Raw genomic sequence first — 18,029 nt, forward strand, 5'->3', positions numbered from 1 at the left:
TCTGTGAAAGTATTTTGTACATGTGATTAACATTTAAAGCAGCAGGCTCTCAGTAAAGCAGATTGCCCTCCATAACGTGGGTGGGCCTCATCCAATCAGTTGAAGGTCTTAAGAGCAAAGACTGAGGTCCCTCAAAAAGGAAGGAACTCTGCCCCAGACTCTGACTTCAGACTCAGCACTGCTACATCAATGTTTGCAGGAATTTCCAGCCTGCTGGCCTTGCCTTGCAAACTCCAGACTTGCTCACGACTGCACGAGTCCATTCTTTAAGCTAAATTTCCCTCTGTCTCTCTCTCTTTCTATCTGTACACACAGACACGTTCTATTCTGTTTCTCTGGAGAACCCTGACCTAGTATCCCTTGTAGGTATTCTGGTCCCCCTAATATGTCCACGCCTTGATCCTTGAACCTCTGAATATGTTATGTTACATGGTAAAGGGGGGAATTTGCAGATATAATTAAGGTTACAGACTTTAAGACAGGGAGAGTGCCCTGGATCAGTCAGGTGGGTCCTATTTAATCACATGAGTCCTTAAAAGCAGAGCACTTTCTCTGGCTAGCGGCAGAAGAGATGCTTCAGGAGGGGAGGTCAGAGAGATCAAAGCTTGACCCACCACTGCTGGGCGGGGGGCACATGGAAAGCCAGCAAGGAATGAGGACCCCAGTCGCACAAGCATATGGAACTGAATTTGGCTAGCAACCTGCAGAGCCTCCAGAAGGGCCCCCAGTCCTGCTAATACGTTGATTTCAACCTTGTGATACTGTAAGTAGAGGACCCATCTGAGCCCACTGGGACTTCTGACCTACAGAAGCTTTGAGAAAATAGATGTGTGTGGTTTAAGCTGCTAAGCTTATGGTAATTTATTGTGGCAGCAATAGAAAATGAACCCAGTGCTTCATACTGTGCAACAACACAGAATAACTAATTACTGTGTTGGGGAAAGCCTGGAAACATGCATATAGACAAGGCAACATTTTTAAACACAGCTACATGGTGATTCTGGAATGAGTGGGGTTAATTAAGGACTTGTTACAAACCTGGACCCAATGCAGCAATGTTTTGCTAGGACACACAGAACTTAAGTCCGTCTGTCACCGTATTCACCAGGAATTGCTTTTGGGCTAAACAGCACAATAATAGACCCCAAAACGAACACCACGAACTGAACACACTCCTGGGGCTGAAGCCACACACAGCACCATACTTTGCCTCTACTGTTGCCTGCAAAGACCGGACCAAAACCTTACTCTTTAGCGTTGACATGAGGATCCCTCCAAACAATGGGACCATTTCTCTGCGGTGGCACTCATGTGTAGCTCCAAAAAAGATGACATTTGCTTCTTCCTAGCAAGATGATGCTTTTGAGAAACTCGTTTGATAAAGAATCCTCAGGTCCACTTTCGTTGGCTTGATTCCTTTTCCAGAAATGAGAGTGGTGGCCTCATTCACAGTTACCGAATCATGGAGCTGAAGATTACATTTCAAAGAGTTTCTCTGTTTTCAAACTTTATGAAAAGGTACCATCTTCTTTATTACCTCTCTCTCCTGAGCTCTGGACGCCTGTGACCAACTGGACATCTCCACTTGGATAACCCGTAGGTACCTTGCAAGGCTGCATGCATCATTGTGCACATGTGCACAAGGGGGTCACCTCTAAGGGGGACCATTCACAGTGGAAGTCTCATAGATCTCTAGGTCTGTTATGGCCCTTTCTTGGCACATGGCACTCAGAGGTTGAGCTTCGACGACATCGGCATATTGTGACCATTTTATGGCAAACAGCAGCCCAGTGTTGGAGGAGGGGGTCTCTTGTTCTGATGCACACCAGAGCTCTGTAAGGGCTGGGGGTCAGGGTACGGCACACTTGACATGTCCAAAATGAACTTGTCCTCCTCACCCATCTCTCCCAACTCCTTGTCACCCCACGTTCCTTGTCTCAGTGACCGCTATCGTGGTCTATCTGTTCGAAAACTTGGTGCCAGTCTTGACCCCTCTCTTAACCTCTTCCTCTCTCTCTTCTTCACGCCCAGAATCCCATCAGTCACTGTGTCCTGTCTGATGTCAGGCCCTCATGCATCAGCTTCTGAAAGGATCTTCCCACAGCCCCTCCTGCCCCTCCAGTCCATCCTCTGTCGTGCAACCTCGGCCATGCTTCCAAAGTGTAACTATGGTCAGTTCACCCTTCTGCAGGATCCTGCTGTGGCTTCTTGTCACCTCTAACAGGGTATCTCCAAGTGTGAGATAGACAGGCCATCGGTATCAGACTCACTCGAGGTGCTTTATCAAATGTGGACTCTCAGCATCCCCTTCCCTGCCAAGCTCCTGGATTTGCAGATTCTCTGCAGGGGGGCTCATGCGTCTGTATATTAGTGGATGTCCCAGGTTATTTTTATGCATGCAATTTTTGAAAACTGTGCAACTGGCAGGACAAAGGCACTTTGATTTCCCCCAGGTGAGCACCAGCGTGGGCCTGACAATTCACTACTCCCCTTGCCTCCCACCGCACAGGTGGGCACCTGTTCCCCGACAGTGATCCCTGGGAAGGCCCGGTGGTCAACCCAATAACTGAGTAGGCCCCGATGGGGGCCTTGTGGGGCAGAGGAGGGAGGGCCACGTGTATGCTGGGAGGCAATTCTCCATGGCCATGTCAGGTTTCTGCGTGACCCAGGTCCTCTGGGTGAGTGCTCCACAGGAAAGGAATCCCAAATTCAAGGCCGGTGATATAAGGAGATATTTCAAGACAGTAAAGCTTAGAGACACCGTCGTCCCCAGAGCCAGTTCAGAGTGGTACAGGGAAAAGGCCGTCCCTCCCCCCTCCCCAGAGATTTATTGCATTCCAGGATAACGAGGAATTGCTCTCTTGGAAGAGAGAATGGTGCACCCCATTACATGTGCAGGTACCATCTGGCCCCCTGTTGGTCAAAAGAGACTACGGGGCTGGCCACCTTCTAAGAGGAGGGGAGTAGACCCCACCTCTCGATGTGGAGATCAGGGCTGGGCAAATCCATCCAGGATGTTGCCCTGGCTGCTGCTTTTGCCGCAAATGATAAACTGCATTTAGTTTTGACCCAGAGACCTCACGTTTTCTGTCAGATTGTCAGTGGAGTAGCAGGCTACATTTCGAGTTTGCTACTAGCAGTAAATCTCAGACCCTCCACAGCTGCGGACCTCAGAGTGTGTGGCACCTTCCTCAGAGGGCAGCAACAGTTTGGGCATGGATCCCCAGCTGAGTGCGGAAGGAGGCTGCCGGGGGTGGGAGGTGGCTACTTTTCTGGGCCCCACATCAAGAGCGGTGTTTGGGCGCTCTATTGTTGAACACACACACACACACACACACACACACACACACACACACACACCTCAAAACCTAGTGGCTTAAAATACCAAGTTATTTCTCAGAACTCTGTGGTTCAACGGAATGAGTCTCCAGCTTCACCTGGTGTTGGCCGAATCATCGGGATGGCTAGGAGGCCTGAAATGGCCTCAGTCACATGGCCGCCAGCTCGTGCTGGCCGCTGGCTGGGAGCCTTGGTTCTTTTCCACGTGGACCTTTCTGTACGGCTGGTCGGGTTTCCTCACGGCATGGCCGCTGAGTTCCAAGAAAGAGTGTTCCCAGCATCCAAGGCAGAAGTTGCAGATCCCTTAGGTCCAATCCTTGGAAGTCACTACATAGCACCCCACCCTGCTGCCATATTGTGTCGGCCAAAAGAGGTCATGGGTCCTGTCCACATTCAAAGGGAGGGGACATAGATTCTACCTGTTGACATGGAAGTGGCAAGGTCACATTGCAGAGGAGCATGCAGAACGGGGGATATTATTGCAGCTGCCTTTGGAGGCACATTCCACCACAGATGGACCACAGAACCACAGATGGACCACAGAACCACAGATGGACCACAGAACCACAGATGGACCACATAATAGTATTTCTCCAAGTGCTCTGAGCCCTGCCTGCACCGGAATCCAGCACAAAGCACAAACTTCTTAGGCTCCCTGTCTTGGCCCTATTGGCCTCTAGTTGACCTTCTCACTTGCCTTGTCTGACTTTATGCTCCAGCAAATTTCAGTAATTTCTTAGAGTTCACTTGCACATAATATGCTGTTTAAACAGCTCCACACCTTTGTCCATAATTGTTCTTTCTGCCTACAACGACTTGACTTTTTCAACTGATCGAAGGCTTACTCATCCTTTAAGATTCAGCTTTGCGCACACTTTTCTAGGAAGCAGTCCTAACCCCTCTCCTCCTATAGCCCTGTGGGCTTGCCACCGTCATTGCTCTCACCAACAGGGAGTCACTTGACTGAACTTCTTAGGCAGTAATATGTCTGATTGCTTCTCTGTGCCCTAAGTCCTATGTTTGCTTCACTGAATTCTAGGTGGAATAGTGTCACAGTGAATTCCCCAATGGCCTAATCCTACTTGAAGCTTATGGTACTTAAAATACGTTTAAAATTTTACCATTTTCTTTCTGACAAATCTCAAGGCAGCTGGGATGCTTGCAAAGAATTCTGGAGGCAGGAAAGGCCAAGACTGAGGTCCAGTTCCTGATGACAGCCCTCTTCCTGGCTTGCTGAAAGCTGCTTCTGACTGTGTCCTCACATGGCCTTTCTACAGTGCCTGCTCACAGAGAGACTGAGACCAAGCTCTCTGGTGTCTCTTCTTAATAAACGCAGTAATCTCATCATGCCAGGGTCCATCCTAGTATCTAATCACCCCGAAAGGCTTCATCTCCAAACACCGTCAACTGAGGGTTAGGGAGGGCATCAACACATGAATGGGGGGGGGGGAGGTGAGAACACAAACAGTCTATAATAGCGGATTAAACATTTGATTTCATAATTTTAGAAAGCCAGAAACCTGCAGGAGATGGGTCTCCGGTGTGTCTGGATCTGGACATCTTCCCGTTCTTCCTCCCAGCCATCCTCACTCAGTCATCCTTTCACGCCAGGCCCCACCCCCTCATGGGTGTACAATGGCTGCCAGGGCTCCAGACATCACATCCTCATCCTCTACGTTCAGTTTTAAGTTATTAAGCTAGTAGGACAGGATGGGTCTGGGATGGGAATGGCCATGTTTCTGTCTACAGTTCTGCTTTTTATCAGGGTCACGGCTCTGCTGTCTGTACCCAGGGAAATCACAGCAAAGGCCTTAGTCATGATTGCCATCACCACCCCCAGCAAGGTCAGGGGTGAGTTGGGAGGCGATGAGCCTTTATCATCAGATACTGGCTGGATTTCCATAGCAGCAGAAGCTAAACATTACTGGTACTGTAAAGCAGGGCCGGAAGTTCCGAGGGCGACATCAGAACACCCCATCGCCCCACAGATGGTGGGGAGGTGGGTTTGTGGGAGGCAGGGAAGAATGGCGTGGGGAGGAATTGCTAAAATGTACGCAGTTGCTCTGGCTTTAAGACGACGAGACTAGAGACTCCCGGGGTCCTGGGCCGCCCTCACCTCAAAACTTTCCCGGGAAGGAAAATGGAGAGAAACAGATCGTTTTTAATCCCTGAACGCCCCCCAACTTCTCGTTCACCCGGTGCCTCCCCGTCCACTCTGGCGCGTTCCCGCGCGCAGCCGGGGGCGCCGGCCGGTCGCCGGCTCCCGGCGCCCGCGGCCCGGGCCCAGGTGGGGCTCTGCGAGCGGGGGCGCGGCCGGGCCCCGCGCGCCGCTCCCCGCCCCCGGCCCCGCGCGCGGCCTTGTGGGTAGCGCGGGGCCGCCAGGTGACAGCTAATGGCGGCGGCCGCCTGAGCCGGCGGGCGGCGCGGCGCGGCGCGGCACGGCGGCGGGCCCTTCCGGGCGCCGCTCCCCACTCGCTGGGGCTTCCCCGTGGCGGCGGGCCCGGCGCGCCATGGACAGGCCGGCGGCGGCGGCGGCGGCGGCGGCGGCGGCGGCGGCGGCGGGCAGCGAGGGCGGCGGGGGCCCGGGCCCGGTGCCGGTGGGCGGCAGGAGGCCTCCTCGGGGCGCGGGGGCCCCTGCCGCCGGCTCCCGGCAGCCCAGCGTGGAGACCCTGGACAGGTAAGCGGGACCCGGGCCGCCAGGGCCTCCGCGCCCCGACCCCCGAGGGCCCCGCGCGCCGCGCCGACGAGGCCGGGGTGGGGCGTGCCCCCCTCCTTGCCCCCCTCCGTGCCCGGCCGGGTCCCTCTCACCCCCCAACGAGACCCCGGACCCTGCCCCCACGTCCCAGGGCCTCGCACCTGGCTCACTTCCGCCTCGCGGGCTGGGGCTCCCTGCACCCCGAGGGGCTTCGCTGCTGTCAAACCTTCTCAGTTCCCCTTCCAGCCGCACCTTGGAGACGCGGCCACCCGGCCCTTGGGGGGAAATTTCACCCGGGGGCTCTCTTTTAGCGCGGCTTTCCCTTCTGGGGTTGGAAGACCAAAATCCCGCCACGCTGCTTGGGAGTCTTTGATGGGGGGTTGGGAGTGGGGACTGGGGGACTCAACCCCGTGGGTGTTGGAGGTGGTGCAGATGGAGGCAAAGTTACCCTGCTTTGAAAAGCTGGGATGGAAAACTTTCAAACTGCTTCCGATGCAAGAACACACGGTCGTTTACTTTCAGCCCTTCACATTTTGAAGGAACCCGGTTGATTGTTTTCAGGAACACAGAAGCCTACCACTGGTTCTTAGGCAGTTGCAGAGCCAATATCAATCAGAAGTATAAACTGACCACATCCAGCCGGGAGGGCCACCCTAAGGCTCCGAGGACAAGGGATGGGTTATCCCGTAGCCCAGAATATCCAGTTTTCCCACATGTTGGCCATTTCACCAACAGGGGGGTGCGGTTAGGCAAGGGATAGTGTGGTAAGGCAGCTGGGTGAGTGTCAGATGCTCGTTCTTGCCTGTGTTAGTCATAACAGTGAGCTGAACTTTGGGGAGTTTCCTGAAGCATAGGAACAACTAGAAACACTCCCTTTGTTTCTCCCTCCGTGTAATTACAATGTAGTCTGATAAATCAATGAGCCTAGTGATCAGCTTCACTGAGAACTAATCACAGCTAAGGTAGAACGTGGAGGGGTCAGGGTTCCACTCATTTGCAGACATTCTACAATGTATGAGGACTTGGAAAGTTAGAGAATAATATAAGATGGGGTTTGCTCTCTGGATTACCATTTAGTGAAGAATGCAAACAAACCAGCAATTTAAATCGGATGTGGTGAGTGCTAGGGTAGAGGTCAGCACAGAACTGCTCTGGATGGGGTGCATGTGCATGGGAATCATTTGAGAAGCTTTCTAAGAGCTCCACGTGAGCGGGCCCCACACCAAAGGCTTCAGGAGTTAATATTTTTCAAAAACCCTCTGCAGACTCCATTGTGATGCGCTGCACTGTGGGCACACGGAGGTGGGGTGCTTCATTTATTATTTAGTCGGGGGTGGGGGGTGGGACACTATGGGCAGTTAAGGGAAGGAGGCCTTCTGAGGAAGCTGACATTTGAACTGAGTGGTGAGGAATGAGAAGTTAGCCAGGGGACAGGGTGGGGAGGGCTTTTTGGCCTAGGGAGTGCAATGTGCAGTCATGCAGGCGATGCTGGATATGCGGAACTGGTAACGCCAGAAGACGTGTGGGAAGGCGGGGGCCCGATCTCGAAGGGGCTTGGGTGCCTTCCTAGGGAATTGTGCCATTATCTTCTGTGCCGTGCTTCTCAGAGCCTGATTCTGTGTACCCTGTGTAGGAATCACCTCCAGTGCTTGATGTAAATGCAGAGTCTTGGATCCCACCCTAAGTCTAGTCAGTCCACATCTGGGGTAGAGCCTAAAATTTTGTACTTTTGCCAAGTACCTGTAGCTGCAAGAAGGTTGGTCCAGGTGGTCTCTCTTGCCCAGGTGAGTTGAAGGACGACGCTGTTATTAGTGTCTTGGTTTGGAAAGGAAATTAAATGGTCCCTTAGCTATGGGGATCACAAAAGGATTTCCATCAGGTGAAATTTCCATCAGGATGGGATTGACATTTGAGAACATTTGCTCTGCGGAGGTGTGGTGAATGGACCAGAGGTGGGCAGTCTTGTTGAGTAGGTTATGGAAAAACTAATCACTCACTTATTCTGTGAATCTGAGTGCCTGCTCTGTGTCAGGCACTGTGTGGGGCCTGAGGATTTGGCAGGCAACAGACACACAAATCACTGCCCTGGTGGAGAGTATGTTTGGGGAGAGACAGACAAAACACAAGTAAACTGTATCTTCTGTTAGGTGGTGGCAGGTGCTAGGGGGACAAAGTAAGTTGGGAGGGGAGTAGGAGGTGTTGGGGGTCTGCAGTTTGGGGGCAAATTGGAATGTGATGTAGGATGGTCAGGGAAAGTCTGGCTGAGAAAGGTGACATTTGAATAATGCCCCTAAAGAAGGAAGGGGTCCAGTCATACAGATATTAGGGGCAACAGCATTCCAGGCAGACACCTGTGTACCCTGGGGTAGGAGTGTGAGTGAAGTGTGCCAGGATCAGCAAGGAGACCAATGTCGTTAGTAGAGAGGGAGCTAGGAAGAGATCAGTAGGGGTCGAGGTCATAGAGGTCACAGGGGCAGATGGAGAGTCATGCGGAGCTACTGGGACTTTTGAAGCCGAGGAGTGACATACTCTGGTGTAGATTTCAGTAAGCTCTCTGGCTGCTGTGTGGCCGACAGACTGAAAGGGGAAGGGGTTGAAGCAGAGGGACTAGCAAGTAGGAGACCACTACTGTGGTTATCCAAGGGAGAGAGCATGGTGGCTTAGAGCAGAGGGGTAGAGGACAGGAGATGTGGTCAGATTGTGGATATAATTTGAGGAAAATCCACAGGGTAGAGCCAGTATGGTTTGCTGAAGATTGGTTGTTGGATAGGAGGGAAGAATCAAGATGCCAAGAGTTTTGGCTTGTAGGAAAATGGTGTTGCAGAGATGGAGAAGCCTTTGAATGGAACACAGGAAATTAGCAGGGTCTCAGGTCTGGACATAGTTACGAGATGCCAGTTGTATATCCCAGAGCAGAGGTCAGAGAGGTGGCTGGTTTATATGGGTTTGGAGCTCAGGGGTGTTGTCTGAGGTGGAGACCTGAATTTGGGAGTCATTGGCCTAGAGATAGGGCCTAAATTCAGGGGACAGGAGGAGAACAAAATGCTGGGTGTGTGGAAGAGGGTCTTGCAATGGGAATTGAGCAAGGTGCATTGTCATGATATCAGCCCATGGGAGTGACATGGCTTGGTGAGTGAGTGTGAGAGTGAAGTGAAGTGGGGGGTGGGCTCCAAGGTAGACTCCAGCTTTTGGGTGTGGGGTACCCTGGTAACTGGCTGTGCCCTTCCCTGACTTAGGCAACACAGGGCTGGGAGAATGGGTTGTGTGCTGAGCCACCTGTGCTGGCTTCGACAGGTCGAGTTGGCAGGCTCTCAGGATCAACTAGGACAGATGTCTCATTGGATCATGGGCATCCAGATCTGGGGAATCCAGGTTGGCGAAACAAAGCTGGGCTCTCCCAGGCTGCGAGTGGTTCTTTTTTTTTTAAATTTTTTTTTAACGTTTTATTCATTTTTGAGACAGAGGCAGAGCATGAGTGGGGGAGGGGCAGAGAGAGGGGGAGACACAGAATCTGAAGCAGGCTCCAGGCTCTGAGCTGTCAGCACAGAGCCCGATGCAGGGCTCGAAGTCACGGACCGCGAGATCGTGACCTGAGCCCAAGTCAGATGCTTAACCGACTGAGCCACGCAGGCGCCCCTGGGAGTAGTTCTTAATACCAAGAGTGAGGCGGGAGATTGTACAGAGGGATCCTGGCCTGCCTTCTTTGATCTGTTGTCATGACAGACTGTGATTCATACTCTTCTTTGAAGAGTGACTCACAGAGTGGCACCTGGCTCTGCCCGCCAGGTTCAGCCTGGCCCCCAGGGACTGGGGAGCCCTCCCCTGTCTCCTGCATACTGTACTTCATGACAACAGAGCTGCGGTCCTGCAAGAGGATGTGGCTTGCTGAAGGTCGCAGAGATAGCTGGTAACAGGAACAGGACTCAGAGCCAAGCCTGCTGTCTAGCAGCCCAGTGTGCCATGCTGTTTGTGACTGTGTTGGCCAGGACACTTCTGGTTGCGAGTGACAAAAATCACTCTAGCTTGAGCCAAAAGGTCAGATCCTGGCGCACATCACTCCTGCGCACGAGGAAAGATGGCAACGGGCACACTTGAAGCCGGAGCTGCACACAGCGTTGTTGGGACTCCTCCTGTCTTGTTTCTTCTTGTCCTGCTCCTTATCTCTGTGGGTTCCTCAAGGTGCTGGGGGAGAGGAGTAGCCTGCAGCAGTGCCGGGGGTGGATCTGTGCAGCTTGGGATCTGAGAGGAAAGCCTGGGACTGGCCTGGCCTGGGTCACTCCCCTGCAGGTGGGCTCAGGAGGAGCAGGGGGTCAGCCCCCCTCTGCCTCCCGAACAGCATCCTGTGAAGTGGGGAGGGGCGGGCCCCCCATAGTAGATAAGGGTCCTTATCAGAAGGAGGGAAGGATGTTGGGCGGATGGTAGCAACAGGTCACCCACACTGGGTGACCATGCGGGTTCCTGCTGTTAGATTTGCAGTCAGGGATGGGTGCTGGCAGCGTGACAAGAAGAGTGGGACGTAACCAGAAATAAAGGGGACTTAGCCTTTAAAAACGAAACTAAAGGGGTGCCTGGATGGCTCAGGTGGTTAAGCATCTCACTCTTGATCGTGGCGCAGGTCACAATCTCACAGTCATGGGATTGAGCCCTGCTTTGAGCTCTACACTGACAGTGCAGAGCCTGCTTGGGATTCTCTCTCTGCCCCTCCTCTGCTCATGCTGTCCTTTCTCTCATAGTAAATAAATAAACTTTTTCAAAAATGCTAAAAGAAAACTGAAAAAGAAACTAAAATCCCTCCTCTTTCCCTCCTCTCTTCTTTTAAATTGTACTAAATAGGTTCTTGACACATGATAGGAATGTCTGCCCGTTCATTGCATGTTTGAACTTATGTTTGCAGACCCACAGCTAACCACTGGGCTCCCTTAACCAGAGGCTGTAATTTAGATCACTAGTAGAGAACACTGGATATCTTCATTTCACTATTTAGCTTATTTTACATACTGCCTAGGGGTTCCAGTTTTTTCTGTCTTTCTAATACATGAATGTGGGTTTAACTAGTGATGCGATTTTTCCAGGTCTGGAACATTCTTTAGAGTGAAAGCCACCTGCAAGGTAAACTTTCATAAGCATCTTTTGCCCTTCCTTCAGGGCTGCGATGAGGAGCCTCATTCCCTCACGTGATTCCCACACGCTCCTAGTCTGCTTATGTGTTCCTTTAAGTCAGGTGGACACAGCCTGCCCACTTACCAGTCATGGGACCTTGGTCAAACGCTGGAGTCTCACTTTGGTCATCTGTAAGATGGGTCACTGTGAGGCCCAGGTTTCCCTTTAGACCACCATGCAAGTGGAAGATGCCATTTTCCTTGCATCGTCGCGTTGTCATATGGGGCAGTGGCTGGAGTCTGTGGCGCTGGCCTCCGCTTTGCCTTCCGGTTCAGTGAGTTGGGCACTGTTGGCTGCGCCATGTCCTGGAAGCCTCAGTGAAGCTGGAGCCAGGCCCGCCGCTTTATCAGGCACGTCACCTCTGTGCCTCGGTTTTCTCACCTCAGAAACACGTTAGCTACTCCCGCCTCCGTTTCACACTGTGGTCGTGAGGCTCTGATAGCCCAACAGACTGGAAGAGCCTTCGTGAGCTGTCAGCGCACTGACAGAAATGCAAGGTGGCATGACGACTGTGTGCAGGACGGCATTTGTCTAGTCTGTTCTTTTTACAGTCACATCATCAACTCTGTTCCCTTAAAAGTCTATTTGAAAAATACAACACCGTAAGATAAATATTTCGCTTTAGAATTAATATTCTGTGTGCATTATGTTAACAATACTCTGTACAATTGTAATATAGTAAAATTCCATTAAATGATAGAGAATGATATGCCTAACTGTCTCACGCCTAGACTCTTAAACTTAGAACAATTGGTTGATTCATTTTAAAATCAACCTGGAACCTAATCTTACTTCCTGGTTGTCAGTATTTCAGTTCTTATATTAAATGTAAAGATAACCAAGTAGTCTGTTTGTTTTCTAAAAAAAGAAATGTACATATATCCCCAGTCAGTACTCATTTTTTTTTCATGGAGAGCTGACGTCTTAAAATATTTTAATCACTCTATTTGTTTTAGTCCTACAGGATCACATGTTGAATGGTGTAAACAGCTTATAGCTGCTACAATTTCTAGTCAGATTTCAGGTTCAGTGACATCTGAAAATGTATCCAGAGACTACAAGGTAAGCAGCATTGAGTCCTTAATTCATTTTCAATGTACCAAGAAGCTTTGCATTTTTAATTTCAGTGAAACTTTGGCCCCTTGATGTTCAACAGACATTTGTTTGGGAACAAGGGTGAAAGGTTCTCTGTTGTTAGATCTGAACTTTAGAGGAGAACTTTTACCAGGATCCAGTAGATGTACTCATGGTTTTCAGTTGAATGGAAAAGCTGTCTTTAGATTGCGATCATTCTTCTAAAAAAACCTAGTTCCATTTTGTTATTTTATTACACATTGTATTTTTACCTTTTATTATTACAAAATGCGTCTGTTTTCCTCGATGGTATTCTGAATTTCAGAAAACGTCTAATGGACCATATTTCCCAACTTCACAGTTTGTTTCTGTATTTAGGTGTTCCCAGTGGGTATTCAGCACTAACACGTGGTACTGCAATGTAAAAACACTTGCACAACTCCAGACTATTGTATGGGCAGCTTCGTTTTTTAGTCCTTAATTTGGATTCTCTGTTTATTGTAAAGTTAACGGTGATAAGCTCCTTGTCAGCAGAAACAGGGGCTCTTTTTACTCATCAGTACTTCCCCAGCACGATCCTGGAATATAACAGGTGCTCAGTAAATACTTGTTGAATCGATTAACAAATAAAAAATGTATGTGCTCCATCTTTGTTAAGGGTAAGACTAACCTTGTTTTAATGTCAGTCAACGATTAAGCCATGCTTACATTGCAGTAGTGGTGTTTGCTTGAATTGACGTTTCAGTTTCTTATAGTTATCTTTGCCTGCTAATAAAAGGGAATTGATTTTCACAACTATAGGTGAGCTACATTTAGTATCGTGGACTGCCCTCAGTCAACAGTCTCTCAAAATCATGGTCCTTGCCAGGTGCCAAGGCTTACAAACAGTTCAAGAACTACAATAAAGATCCTAATTAATTCTTAATACATGCTCCTTGCTTAAGGGCTCTGGCCTCCGTTCCTCTCCTATCTCATAATGCGCCAAGTGCAGAAAGTGACTCAAGAGGCCATGTAATTGAAATCTGGCTATCCTGCTGTACTTGCTTCATCCAAGCCATCCAGTGCCTTTGATTAGCTCTACCAAAGGGAAGCGGGGCTGCAGATTAGTAGAAGTTGGATAATCTGTTCAGACAGACATACTGTCACTCTCACTAGGTTTCCCTGCTGTCTGGTTTTCATGTCTGTCCACGGTGGAGCAGCTGGAGTTCCTAGTGTTCCAAACCCAGCTGGGCAAACGTGCCGTCCCCAGGTGGGAGGAGCATTTGCTGTATCACTGATGCCTGCGTGGCGGATCACTGAGCAGCTGCTGACCCCACCGGTCCCGGTTGCCCTGTTGCCCCCATCTTAGCTGAGAAACTGCTCCGCTGACTGGAGAGGCTCAAGAACCCATATTAAAAGAGAATAGCTCTCAGGCCTTGGAATAATTTTATTTACTGATATTTATGAGTTAACTGTAATGTTTTCATTATGGTTGAATATTTGTTAGTGTTTTGTGGGTTCAATAAAAGATCGCATAGCTCTCTAACCTCTACATTAGTAGATCAGACTGAATCTGTACTTTAACATGAAGCAACTAAGTTTTGTTAATTTTAGTCTATTTACAAATTTTGTGCAGCAGAATTAGCTCACGTTGGAATGGTTTAACAGATGGCATTCAGAAAAAATAAGAGGCTTTTCTATATTTTGTAAGTTGAATTTTAGGTATCTGCATCAGGTCATAGCTAAAGTTTTTTATGAATTATTATAAGAGAACATGTTTTATAATTGTCGTTGTTATATTTGCTCTGTAGCCAAGTCTGCAAAGTCAGTGTTCAATTAATAATTCAGGAGTTGTTTTCTTCCAGAAGAGAGTTTTTTAAGTAATAAAAGTGTAAAGTGTTTCTAAACCACAAGGATAATTTTATGTGCTACTTAGAAAGTAGTTCTTAAAATCAGAGTACCCAAGATGGGCCTCTGGGATACCTCTGGCATGGGAGCCATTGCATGGGGTTTTTCCTGATGGTCCAGCTACAATTCCTTGAGGATCTAATTTTCAGTCGTCAGTCAATAATATTTCAAATTATCTACTGTGCGAATAGCTTATTTGAAATACACACTCAGTATGGGGGTTGATTTATTATAGGTTAAGCTCAGGGTCAGCAATTCAATGGGAGCAGATGTTTATATGAACACTTGGCATCTTGACTTGAAATGCTGATTCTTTTGTGTTGTGGGCTGCTGAGGGTGGGTCTACATCCTCCTCTTCATCAACCCCTGAGCATGCATTGGGCTCTATGATTTTGTAATACTTTTGGGCATATAATCCATTGCAGCCTTAAAACAACCAAATAAGGTAGCTTTTATTATAATCATCATTTAACAGATGAGGAAACCAAGACTCGGAGACATGAAATGACTTGCTTAATATCACATAGTTAGACTTGGGATTTTTTACTAGGATGACTATTCTGTTGATAAGCTAGGGTGAGTTTAAAAAAAAAAAAAATTCCCCCTGCCCTGTCCACTGTTTTTCAGAATGTGGCCTTTGGGTTTTCCCATAGCAGCACTCCTTAGGGTGCTTGCAAAAATGCAGCTTCTGTGGCCCCCATCCCACCCAGTGAGTCACAGTCACTGCAGGTGTGGAACCAAGAGCCTCAAATATTTCTTATGTATAGTAACACTAGGTTTCCTAGGTTTATAGCTCTTGAAATTGGTGATGGGACCATGCATCTCAGGAAAATTCCTACATATCTAAATAATTAGCAACTCATGTTAGGTTGTGGAGAATAATTGTTTTATTATTTATATCATAAATTGACAGTAGGCTCAGGGTCAGATCACCCAAACTGTGGTAAGAATATTGCTTTTATCACAAGATAAATTTAGATGGCATGTCCATATGGACATGTTTTCACAGTTATGTAATTATTTTAAATATGTGCTAGAAAAAATAGCACATTACACTTGTGATTTAATGGATGTTATATAGGCAAAGTATGAAAACGGAGTGGACTTAAAGTCACTATAAATGTAAATAATAATATTCGTGTAGGCAATGTATAGATATGGCAAACCAACCTTGTAGAGGCCATATACGAAATGACAGAAGTTTGGGAGACATTGTCCCAGCTGAAAGATTAAATAGCTATTATGTTGGATTGTGGATCAGCTAAATTAATAAATGTGTGCTTTAATACCAAGTCACCCTGAAGACTTGCCTGGCTGTGAAGACTACTAGAGATGTAATAAAATGTTTCGTTTTGTCTCATCCCCCCCGACCCCCTCTCTGCACCCCGCTACCAACTCAACCCAATTGCTTTTCACTTTTACTGGACTAACAAAGAGTCTCCCTCTTGAATTTGTCAAAGATGTTAAGAACAGGATCTGAATGCAATGTTCCATAGATTAGATGAAATAATACAGTTACAAATTGTGACAAAACTTAATAGTCATCAGTACAAGTGACATCATCATCACCATCACCACCCCTCTCTGCCTCTCCTCGTCCATGTACACACAGTAGCTAGATCTCTTCTGTAAACATTCTGAAGTGAACGGAGAAAATAGAGAGGATCCTGTACTAAGTTTAATCATTTAGCAAGTTAGTACAGTTTAAATTCTGGATCCTAAACAAAAACTTGCAGAAGGGCTTTGGAGGGACGTAAGAAGCAGTGCTTGGGAAAGGCTTCATTATGCTTGAGCTGGGTTTTAGTCAATACTGCTTGAGTACTAATGTATGTGAAGGGAAGCTTGAGCATGATCTTTCAGAATCCATGGCTTCATGATCTGTGTATTAAATCAGAGTTTGCAAATGTCTGCAAGCTAGACAGACATGGGAGGGGGCAGTGCAGAAGTGGAGAGAACAGCATGTCCCCTTAAAAACAATTGAAGAAAAACCTGCTACTGCCTGGTTGAGCACGAGGCCTCTGTTTTGTAACCACTGCCGTGGAAAAGTGCTGTCCTCTCTCTCAGGGTTACTTGAGGGAAAAAATTATTTCTTAAAAATGTCAAGATTTCGTAAGTCAGAGAAAGACGAATACCATATGATTTCACTCATATGTGGAATTTAAGAAACAAAACAGATGAACGTGGCGGGGGGTGGGGGGAGGACAAAAGAGAGAGGCAAACCATAAAACAGACCCTTAACCATAGAGAACAAACTGGTGGTTGCCAGAGTGGAGGTGGGGGGGTATGAGTTAAATGAATGATGGGGATTAAGGAACACTTGTGATGAGCACTGGGTGTTGTACGGAAGTGTTGAATCGCTATTATTATACACCTGAAACTAATATTACACTGTTAACTAACAAATTTAAAAACTGAACCCCAAGATTTCAGCTTCTGCTTCTGGAAAGACAGAGCAAATGTATTTTTTCTTATTCTTCCTGCTAAGTACAACCAAAAGCTGTAGATATTTGCTATACAATAAACATAAGAGTGCCCTGAGAGGTAGAAGAAGGCAGACTGGTTAGGGACCCAGGAATGACATGATGGTGAGTCCCTGGGTTCTGTTTCTGCCACGGATGTCCCAGACTTGTTGCTGAAGAAGCCAGCAACCCAGAAATGCCAGTGGGCACAGACAACAAAAGCCTACTCTCTCAAGCCAAAGGACCAGGAAGGAGACAGCTTCGCAGAAAGAAAACTTTTAAACACTAACCACTGTACTCCAGCCAGACACCACAGAAAAAGTTGTGGCCCCACACCCACCCTGCCAACAAGGCCAAGTCAGGAGCCTAGAATTCCCACCCTTGCCAGGCTGCAATGAGGCACACTAGACTCCTGCGGTGGTAATGTCAGAAGAAGCCCAATGGAGAGTCAGACGTTCACGGCCGCCCATCGGTAAGGAGGCTGTGCCTCCCCTGTGCTGTTAGTGGAGGCCGTGTCAGGGGCAGTAACCAGGTATCCCTGCCACTGCCAGCCGGGTATCCATGGAAGCCTGAGAAGGGGCTGGAACTCTTGCACTGACCCAGCAGGAGCCAGGAATCCCCCATCTGGTGTCAGCAGAGGCTCAGTGGGGAACCTGGACTTCTGTCCCTACCTGGCTATAATGACGTGGTCCCCCCGCTTCTGCTGGAGCAGTGTCACAGAAAGCGAGCTAAAACCGATGGTTTAAATAAGACCCAAACTATGAAAAAAGAGAATCAATAGGTGGCAAAACTGAGATGACAGGTGCTAGAATTATGTGAAAATGATTTTATTAAATGTTTATTTGAGAGAGAGCCTGAGCAGGTGAGGAGAAGAAAGAGAGGGAGAGAGAGAATCCCAAGCAAGTTCTGTGCCATCAGCATGGAGCCCGACGCGGAGCTTGAACCCACGAACTGTGAGATCATGACCTGAGCCACAATCAAGAGTCGGACACTTAACCGACTGAGCCACCCAGGTGCCCCTGAAAATTATTTTAAAGATGCCATCATAAAGTTACTTCAGTAAACAATTACAAATATGCTTGAAACAATGGAAACATAGTGAAAGAAAAGAAATAGTTTCAGCAAAGGAAAAGGAGATAGAAGAAGAACCAAATGGGAATTTTAAAACTGAGAAATACAATAACGAAAATTAAAAAAACCCTCAATGAATGGGTTCAATAGAAGAGAGAGGACAGAGAAAAGAATTGGATGGGTCTTAAGGGAATTAACACTGAGCGAAAAATGCTACTCACTAAAGGTCACGTACTATATAATTCTATTTATGTAACAGTCTTCAAATGAGAAAATTATAGTCATGAACAGATTAGTGGTTGCCAGGGGGTAAGAAGGGGAGGGGTGGTGAGGGAAGTAGATGT

At 48.2% G+C, this 18,029-nt stretch overlaps 1 protein-coding gene across 5 annotated transcripts in view; it reads left to right on the plus strand.

The window, feature by feature from the left end:
• The first annotated feature begins 5,916 nt into the window (after positions 1-5,916).
• MTMR1 (myotubularin related protein 1) overlaps positions 5,917-18,029 on the plus strand; it is a 63,872-nt gene continuing 51,759 nt past the window's right edge. For 3 of the 5 annotated variants that reach the window (XM_042975266.1, XM_042975265.1, XM_042975263.1), the window contains exons 1-2: positions 5,917-6,016; positions 12,151-12,256. The gene's annotated coding sequence lies outside the window, so the exon portion shown is untranslated. Of the gene's footprint in view, positions 6,017-12,150; positions 12,257-18,029 lie in introns of those variants that run through there. The other 2 variants (XM_042975267.1, XM_042975264.1) reach the window with 2 other exon arrangements.

The sequence above is a fragment of the Panthera tigris genome, chromosome X (assembly GCF_018350195.1).
Source record: "Panthera tigris isolate Pti1 chromosome X, P.tigris_Pti1_mat1.1, whole genome shotgun sequence".
Taxonomy (NCBI): Eukaryota; Metazoa; Chordata; class Mammalia; order Carnivora; family Felidae; genus Panthera; species Panthera tigris.